The sequence below is a fragment of the Aquila chrysaetos genome, chromosome 5 (genome assembly GCF_900496995.4).
Source record: "Aquila chrysaetos chrysaetos chromosome 5, bAquChr1.4, whole genome shotgun sequence".
Taxonomy (NCBI): Eukaryota; Metazoa; Chordata; class Aves; order Accipitriformes; family Accipitridae; genus Aquila; species Aquila chrysaetos.
Window position 1 is genome coordinate 34,163,111 of NC_044008.1, and position 7,105 is coordinate 34,170,215.

The following is a 7,105-nucleotide window of genomic DNA, read 5'->3' on the forward strand; positions in this document are numbered from 1 at the left end:
CACACGCGTCTCTGAACTGAATGACCAGAAGAGTTACACCCAAAGTAAGTCCTCCCCTGAGAATTAAAATTTCTAGTGGAGCTGGCTTGCGAATAAAAGGGTAAAATGCACCTTGACCAGCTCCATAAGGAAAAAAAAATGGCAAGGCGGTGCTCTGCTACATATTGAATCATAAAGCCTCACACATCAGTGCGGGGAGTTGTGGGGGGAGCTGGTCCGTGACGTGCTGCTTCGTCACCCCTGTCATCTGCTGTGTGCTGAAACTCTACCTTCATGGCAAGAAAGAGTTTTCTAGCACTGATTTATAGGACTATTGCTCCTAAGGGCACTAAAGCCAAAGCAAAAATGCCCCAAATCCCACTGGCTTTAGCAGGCTGCCGCAGCCCGGGGGGCAAACGCCAGCACACGCTGTGCGCTGGGGCTGAACACCCCAGCATCCCTGTCCTGCCTCTCCAGGACAATCTCCGATTCCTCCTCCAAAGCCTCCCACCTGAATTCCTGAGTGGCAGGGATGACCTCCGTGGGGCAGTCGCCTTGACACAGGATGCGGGGAGCCCTCTGCATACATAAAACTTAAAAGACTTTGGTGAAGGCCATTCCTGACATCTTTCTCCCGCTCCCATTTCCAAATGCAGCACCAGAGTCCCTCCCATCTTTCCAGCTGATGAAATATAGTTGTTGTAAAATGCCAGCTAACCACATTTAGCAAATGGAGATAATCAAATAAAAATGAAACTATACTTACTAAAGAAACACAGTTTCCAAAACACAGACATTGGCTAGAGACTGTGTTTTGCTTAAGAGCCTGCCAGGAGATCTGTGGACTGTTTTGTAAACAGTTCTCAAACTTGGTGTTTATGGGAGAGACACATGGGAAGGGGATAAGAGACAGATGGACATATGAAATGTATCCCAAGGGAAGTTCATCAGGAAAGAAAACGCTGGAGAGCTGCTTTGATGGGGATCTATGAGAACTGGGTACAGTGGGGAGAAGGTGAACAGGGAATTGCTGTTCATCGTTTCCCATTGTTTCCTGTTACACAGGAGCTAGGCACAGCCTCGGCTGTGTGTTTAACACAAAAAAAAAGGAAGCATTTTTCCAACACAACGTGCAATTTCATTGTGTCATTTATTGTCACCAAAGTTATAAATGAGCTCTAAAGGAAATTAGATGAGTTTGTAAAGGATGGGATTACCAGGACTGTTTAGCAGCATGGTTTAGGTGCAGTCTGCAGCCCAACAGTCCAAACCCAATGACGGCTGAAGATGAGACGGTGTCCTGGGGTACCAGATGGTGTTCCACACAAGAGCATCCTTCATTTGTACTCTTTCTAATATTCAAACCCTAGGCATCCTATATTGATCAGTATTAGATTCAGCATTATGTGACAGAGATGTAATTTGACCTAATTGGTTGTTCTCACATTCCAGAAGACAATCCATGAATCTTTCGGGGTTCTTTCTGACCTTTCAATAGCTGAAAATCTCATGCCGTAAGCCAGAGTTTAAAATGGTCTGTTCTTCTACTCCGTTCCTTCCGGTCTGTTCCTTTGACATAAAATAAAAGTTTTCTTTTTTCTTTCTTCCACTAATATATAAAATAGGCATGTGATCAAACTCAGAGATGGCATGAAATACAGAGGATGGTTTACTGAATGCTAGCTTGTAAACCTTGCTCATATTTTTATCATTTCAATCCCTATTTTTAATGTTTCACTTTGGAACAAGGGAGAACGTCTTGATAGAGGTATTGGGTGGAGCAAGCAGGGTGAATCTCCCCAGCACTGACAAAGAAGATCTGGTGGGGGACAGGGCAGTCGGTGGTATCCATGGCTGTAGCGACCGCTCAATAGCGGGGTCCAAGACCCCGTGAGGAGTGAGAAAGGACTGCAGCACAGACCTGGGACTCCGGGCGAGGAGGCTGCTGCTTGTTCGGGGAATTGGTAGGTGGGATGCCATGGGGAAGCTCTGAAAGATGCTCAGAAGAGCTGGCAAGCTTTTAAGGACGGCATCCTCCAAGGACAGGCAGGGCCCACCTTGATATTCTGGAAGACGGGTGGGTGTAAGAGGAGCTGGCTTGGCTCATGGCAGAGCTCCAGTGCAGAACAGCAGCATACAGGAGGTGTAAGAAGGACAGGCTACAAAGGAGAAGTTTAGAAATATTGCCCAGGCAATGATATCAGGAAACCCAATGCTCAGCTGGAATTGAGACTTGGAAGGGATGTCAAGGGCAACAAGAAGGGCACTACATTAATGATAAAACGCTGAAGAAGGAAAACAAGGGCCCATTGCTGCCTGGGTGAGTGAATTGTGACAGCAGACACAGACAAGGGTGAGGTTCTCAGTGTCTTCTTTGCTGTAGTCTTCGGTTACAAGGTCTCCCAGGGTTCAAAGGGAAGAACCGCCAGCAGTGGATGAGAGTCAGGTCAGGGATTACTTGTGAGAACTTCACCCATACAAGTCTATGGGACCAGATGGGCTACCTCCAAGGTTGCTGGGAGAACAGGCTGATGCCCTTGCCAGACTGCTCTCTATCATCTTTGGAAGGTCATGGAGATCATTGTGGGGTCTCCAACAACTGGAGAAAAAAGGCAAGTGTTTCATCCATCTTCAAAAAGGTACAAAGGCCAACCCAGGGAACTGCAGGCTGGTCAGCCTCACTTTGTTCCCTCAGAAAATCATTCAGTGACTCCTCTTGGCGTACCCATCTGGGCACGTGAAGGAGAAGAAGGTGACTGGGAACATTTCTGGGCTGCATTAGCCAGCAGATTGAGGGGAGGGATTATCCCCCCATTTCTCAGCACTTGTTAGATCACATCTAGATACTGAGCCAAGAACAACACGGACAAACTGGAATGAGTTCAGCAGAGGCCCCCAGGCTGGTTGGAGAGGCTGAAGGAACCGACTTGGTCAGCCTGGAAGAGGGGAAGCTTTGGAGAACCCAACAGCACCCCCCCAGTACCTGTGGGGAGGTTAGCAAGAAGACGGAGCTGGGCTCTTCACAGTGGTGCACGGCAGGAGAACAAGAGACAACAGGCATAAATTGAAATGAGAGACATTCAGATTGGTTGAAAGGAAATACTTTTTCCCCATCAGGCAGTGGAAGAGGCTGTGCAGTCTCCATCCCCGGAGTTTTTCAGGACCCAGCTGGATAAAGCCCTGAGCAACCTGGTCTGGGCTCAGAGGTGACCCTGCTTTGAGCAGGAGGTCGCACTAGACACCTCTTGAGGTTCTCCTCACTCTGAATTATTCTGTGAGCCTATGATAGTAGTGACAATACTTCCTTTCACTCAGTGCTATAGATTTAATTATTTTTTTTCTGTCCTGGTGATTTTAGATTAATTGCTTTAGTTTTTCAGAGAAATGCATTTTGATGTGTGCTTTTCTCTGAATGATGATTACTTTTACTGTCCTAACTTTTGAGCTATTAAACTTGAAGTCCTGCTATGTAGCACTGCCAGTATCGCGTTTAATTGCTACTTCCAGCTACAGCAGCGTCCCCTGTTACTGGAGTCTACTGCTAAGGCAGGAGATGCTGTCCTCCGCTTTTGTAAGGCGAGGCAGAGATCCAGCAATTCAGGCTGAGGGACCAACGCTGAGTGCAGCTCCTGTGGGGAGACAGTTACACTCTGTAGTCAGGCGCCGGGGACCACAAAGACCCTCTCCAGGAGGCTTTTGGGGACAGCGGGAGCTCTTGCTAGTACGAAAAGGACGTGTGTGCTGACTTTTAAGCTGTGGTTGGGGGACCTGAGCCCTGTGCAGGGGAAGGGGGCTGCTTTGGATGAGACCTGTCCCTGCTCCGGCTCGAGAGCTACATACCGTCTTGAAATGGCAAACCTCACCCTGGAAAGAAATGCATACACGAGCTTACTGTTTCAACTTCCCTCCACAAGTTTTTCTCAAATAGGGAAAAATGTAAGCCTTAGGTTATTCACAGGCTGGGAGTAAATTACTTCTGTCACATTGCTGAGGCAATTTTATCTTTTTGAATTATATGGAAATAAGAGCAATTAGCTTTTAGACTATTGTTCCTTTCATATATTTCAGCTGCCCGTTTCCCATTCTTCTTTATAGGGCAGCTAACAGTAGATATTTTGCTCAGAGAGCTTTTAAGAACTGGAATTCACAGAATACAAAATTGTATTTTCTCTTTACATTTTCTCCACTTCTCAGAAGGCTGCACAGCACACATTTCATACCGTACCTGCTGTTTCTTTCCTTTCATACTCTTAGAGCTGTATGCATGGGATTAGTTCCTAAAACATATAATTATTTAGCAAGCAGATAGTGGGCAGGGTGTTGGCATTGTTCTTTGCATTCTTGAGATTTGTGACCAGGGACACTTTCAACGATGTTTTCCAGTTGCACCAAGCAACCGGTTAAAGGCTGACATGAGATACATGCAAGTTTCCATCTCCTTGCATAAGAAATGAGTTGCAAGAATCCACAAATTTCCTGGTACTTCAGCATACCAAAACCTAATGTTTGCTGTGAAATTATGTATAAAATCTTAATTGTATTGTGTTTTAGGATTTTTTTTTTTTTTTTTTAATATAATGATTTGGGAGCTCCTAGCAAAAGAGAAAACCTCAGAAGCACAAACTGGCTGTAAAAAGCTGAGATGTTTTCTCCCTGTGGACACGCCGAGCTGGGACCTGGTGGTGCCAGGCAGTGCCCAGCTGCCTGGCAGCGTGCGAGCCCCAGGCTCAATGCTACAGGAAAATGCAGCTACAGCTTCCAGATCCCCAGGAGTAACTCTGCCCAGCCACCTGCTGCATGGACCTCTTGTCTTGGAAAGGTGAAGGCTCAAGGATCCCTGTCCCGCTCTTCCGTGCACAGCACAAACGTGCATTTTTGACTTGGGACATCTTGGAGATGTGGTTCGTAGAGCTGCAGCCCTGTGCTCCTCTCCATCGCAGACCTACAACCCCACTGTTTTGCCCTTCTCCACCATGCCAGGTAGCGTTTGACAGAAATACCTGCTTTTGTGCAGCGTGTCCGTTGTGCAGGATTAGGAATTGAAGCCAGGCAGTGCAGAAATCTTAAGAAAAAGCTATCTTCAAAGTGAAGGATGGCAGAAAAATCATTAACAAATGTCATGTCAACAAATACATTTAACTGCAAACTTTGGTTGTATGGGATTCTTCTTGGGCCAGGAGGAGGATGGGAAGGAATATTATTGCAAGATGTTCTAATAAATTAATGTTGTCTTGAAATTAAAAGATCACTGCTGTGGAATTTGATCCCATTGTCTTGGAATCCATGGGGGTCTTGTACATAAGGAAAAGCTACTGTACATTTTTCCATAGTAAATCTGAATCTATTTAGACTAGCATGTAAAGAATATTTCAACTCTGCTCAGTTAGAAATGTCTATAATTTTAGAAGAGAATGATTATTGGTATCCATATTTTAGAGTTCCACCTTCACACTGAACACATCCCTGTGCAGAAACCTGCACGAAGCCTATGGGGCACTTGTGGACAGCCTGAACTGCTTTACCACATGAGATCCAGGCTTGGAAGAAGATCGTTTTGCAAACATGAATTTACCTGCTGCGCTCCCTTCATCTTTTCCCTACCTGTCCCCTGAGGTCCTGTGTTACAGCCAAACGGTGTTTTCCAGTTTATTTGTCTGCTGTGGCTTCCTGCGTGTCGGACGGTTTGCTGTGACTTCTCGTACTATGCCTACTGCACCTTGTGGGATTCCCAGGTGGTCTCTCCTGCAAGTACTAGGCAAGATCCACGCTGCTTACCTCTTATGGAGAAGCCTACAAAATATAGCATCATTTGTGCTAGAAAGCACAACATAAGTTTAATTATGTTATTTGATTTGGACTTCCTTTACCATAACAGCAGGAGAAAGTAACTTTCTTAGGGAGAAATCCTAGTTCCACTGAGCCATTAAGCATTATTAGTACCAGTGAGTTTTTGGGAAATTCTGTGGCACAGGGTAGACCTTTTGTGTACTGCCAAGTCAAGACCAGAGTTATTATCTGGGATCTATGAGATTTCTGAATGCATAAAACTCATTATTTTTGTATTTTCTCCTTTGTTTTTAATGCAACAGAATGGGGCTATGGTATTTTGTGCGCCAATGAGATTATATTTGGTGTTTAATAAATCTCAGCATTGCTTAGCTTTTTTAAATGACAGAGGAGGTTTATTGATGGCTCATTTTGCAGTCCTGTTATTAAAGCACTTGTAGCCTCTCATTTCAAACAGTTTTTCATAGTAATATGAAAACAGTTCTACATGTGTTTTAGGCATCAGCCAAGATGTACCCAAAGGGTGCAATTATCACTTACTATATTAAAGCAAAAAGTGGAGGTGTTGTACTGAAAATACCCTGAGATAAACAAGGATTCTAGGAAAAGCATTGTTTTAAATTTACTTTTATTTTTAATCACATTAAACAATGTGAAGTATTTTTTCCGCACGGGTTTCATTCTTTTATTTTGGAGGCATGACTAGCGGATGCGAGATGTCTCAGACCAAGAGGGATTTAAAATGTTGGATGGTTTATCTGCCTTTAATGAATAACTTCCAATAAAACCGGATTGCACAGGGCTGAAAGGCAGTCACTGCCATGAGGTTCTTGCAACCTGCGGCTGTAACCCTCCATGAGCTCCAAGTGCCTGGAGCCTTCAGCCCGCATGGCACTGATTAAACCATCAGGGTCTAAAAATAAATAGCATGGACAAGATGATGGAGGAACAACCTGCTGAGGCATTAGTGCTTGCTCACAGTACCTTTGTACATCAGAAACCACTGTAAATTTTTCTGATCACTGTACTTCCATAGCTTCTTCAATTAAGTCGTTCTGTAAATTATAACACAGTCCCTTGCTGAGAAGGATCCAGGACATGAGGGAGCTGGGGCACTTCTGGTTGTTATCTTCTCTAATGTATCCTCAGTGCAGCTAATCACAAGACTTTCCATCTACCTTACGTCTGGAAGAATAAATTTACGTATGAAAGACAAAGGCTTTAAGTCAGTCAATGCAAGCCATGAATAACTTCATTAGAATCAATGTATTCGGCCAGTGCAGTTTAGATAAGGCTCAGCCAAAAGGACTCTCAGCTGTAATCCAGTTTCAGTACTGCT

General features: G+C 44.7%; 1 long non-coding RNA gene across 1 annotated transcript; it reads right to left on the minus strand.

Moving 5' to 3' along the window:
* Nucleotides 1–1,133: 1,133 nt before the first annotated feature.
* LOC121233307 lies at nt 1,134–6,951 on the minus strand. The gene is made up of 3 exons (XR_005932383.1): nt 5,552–6,951; nt 4,770–5,041; nt 1,134–3,608 (listed from the first exon to the last, which is right to left on the minus strand). It is a non-coding gene; the product is annotated as an uncharacterized LOC121233307 (long non-coding RNA).
* Between the last annotated feature and the right edge of the window lie 154 nt (nt 6,952–7,105).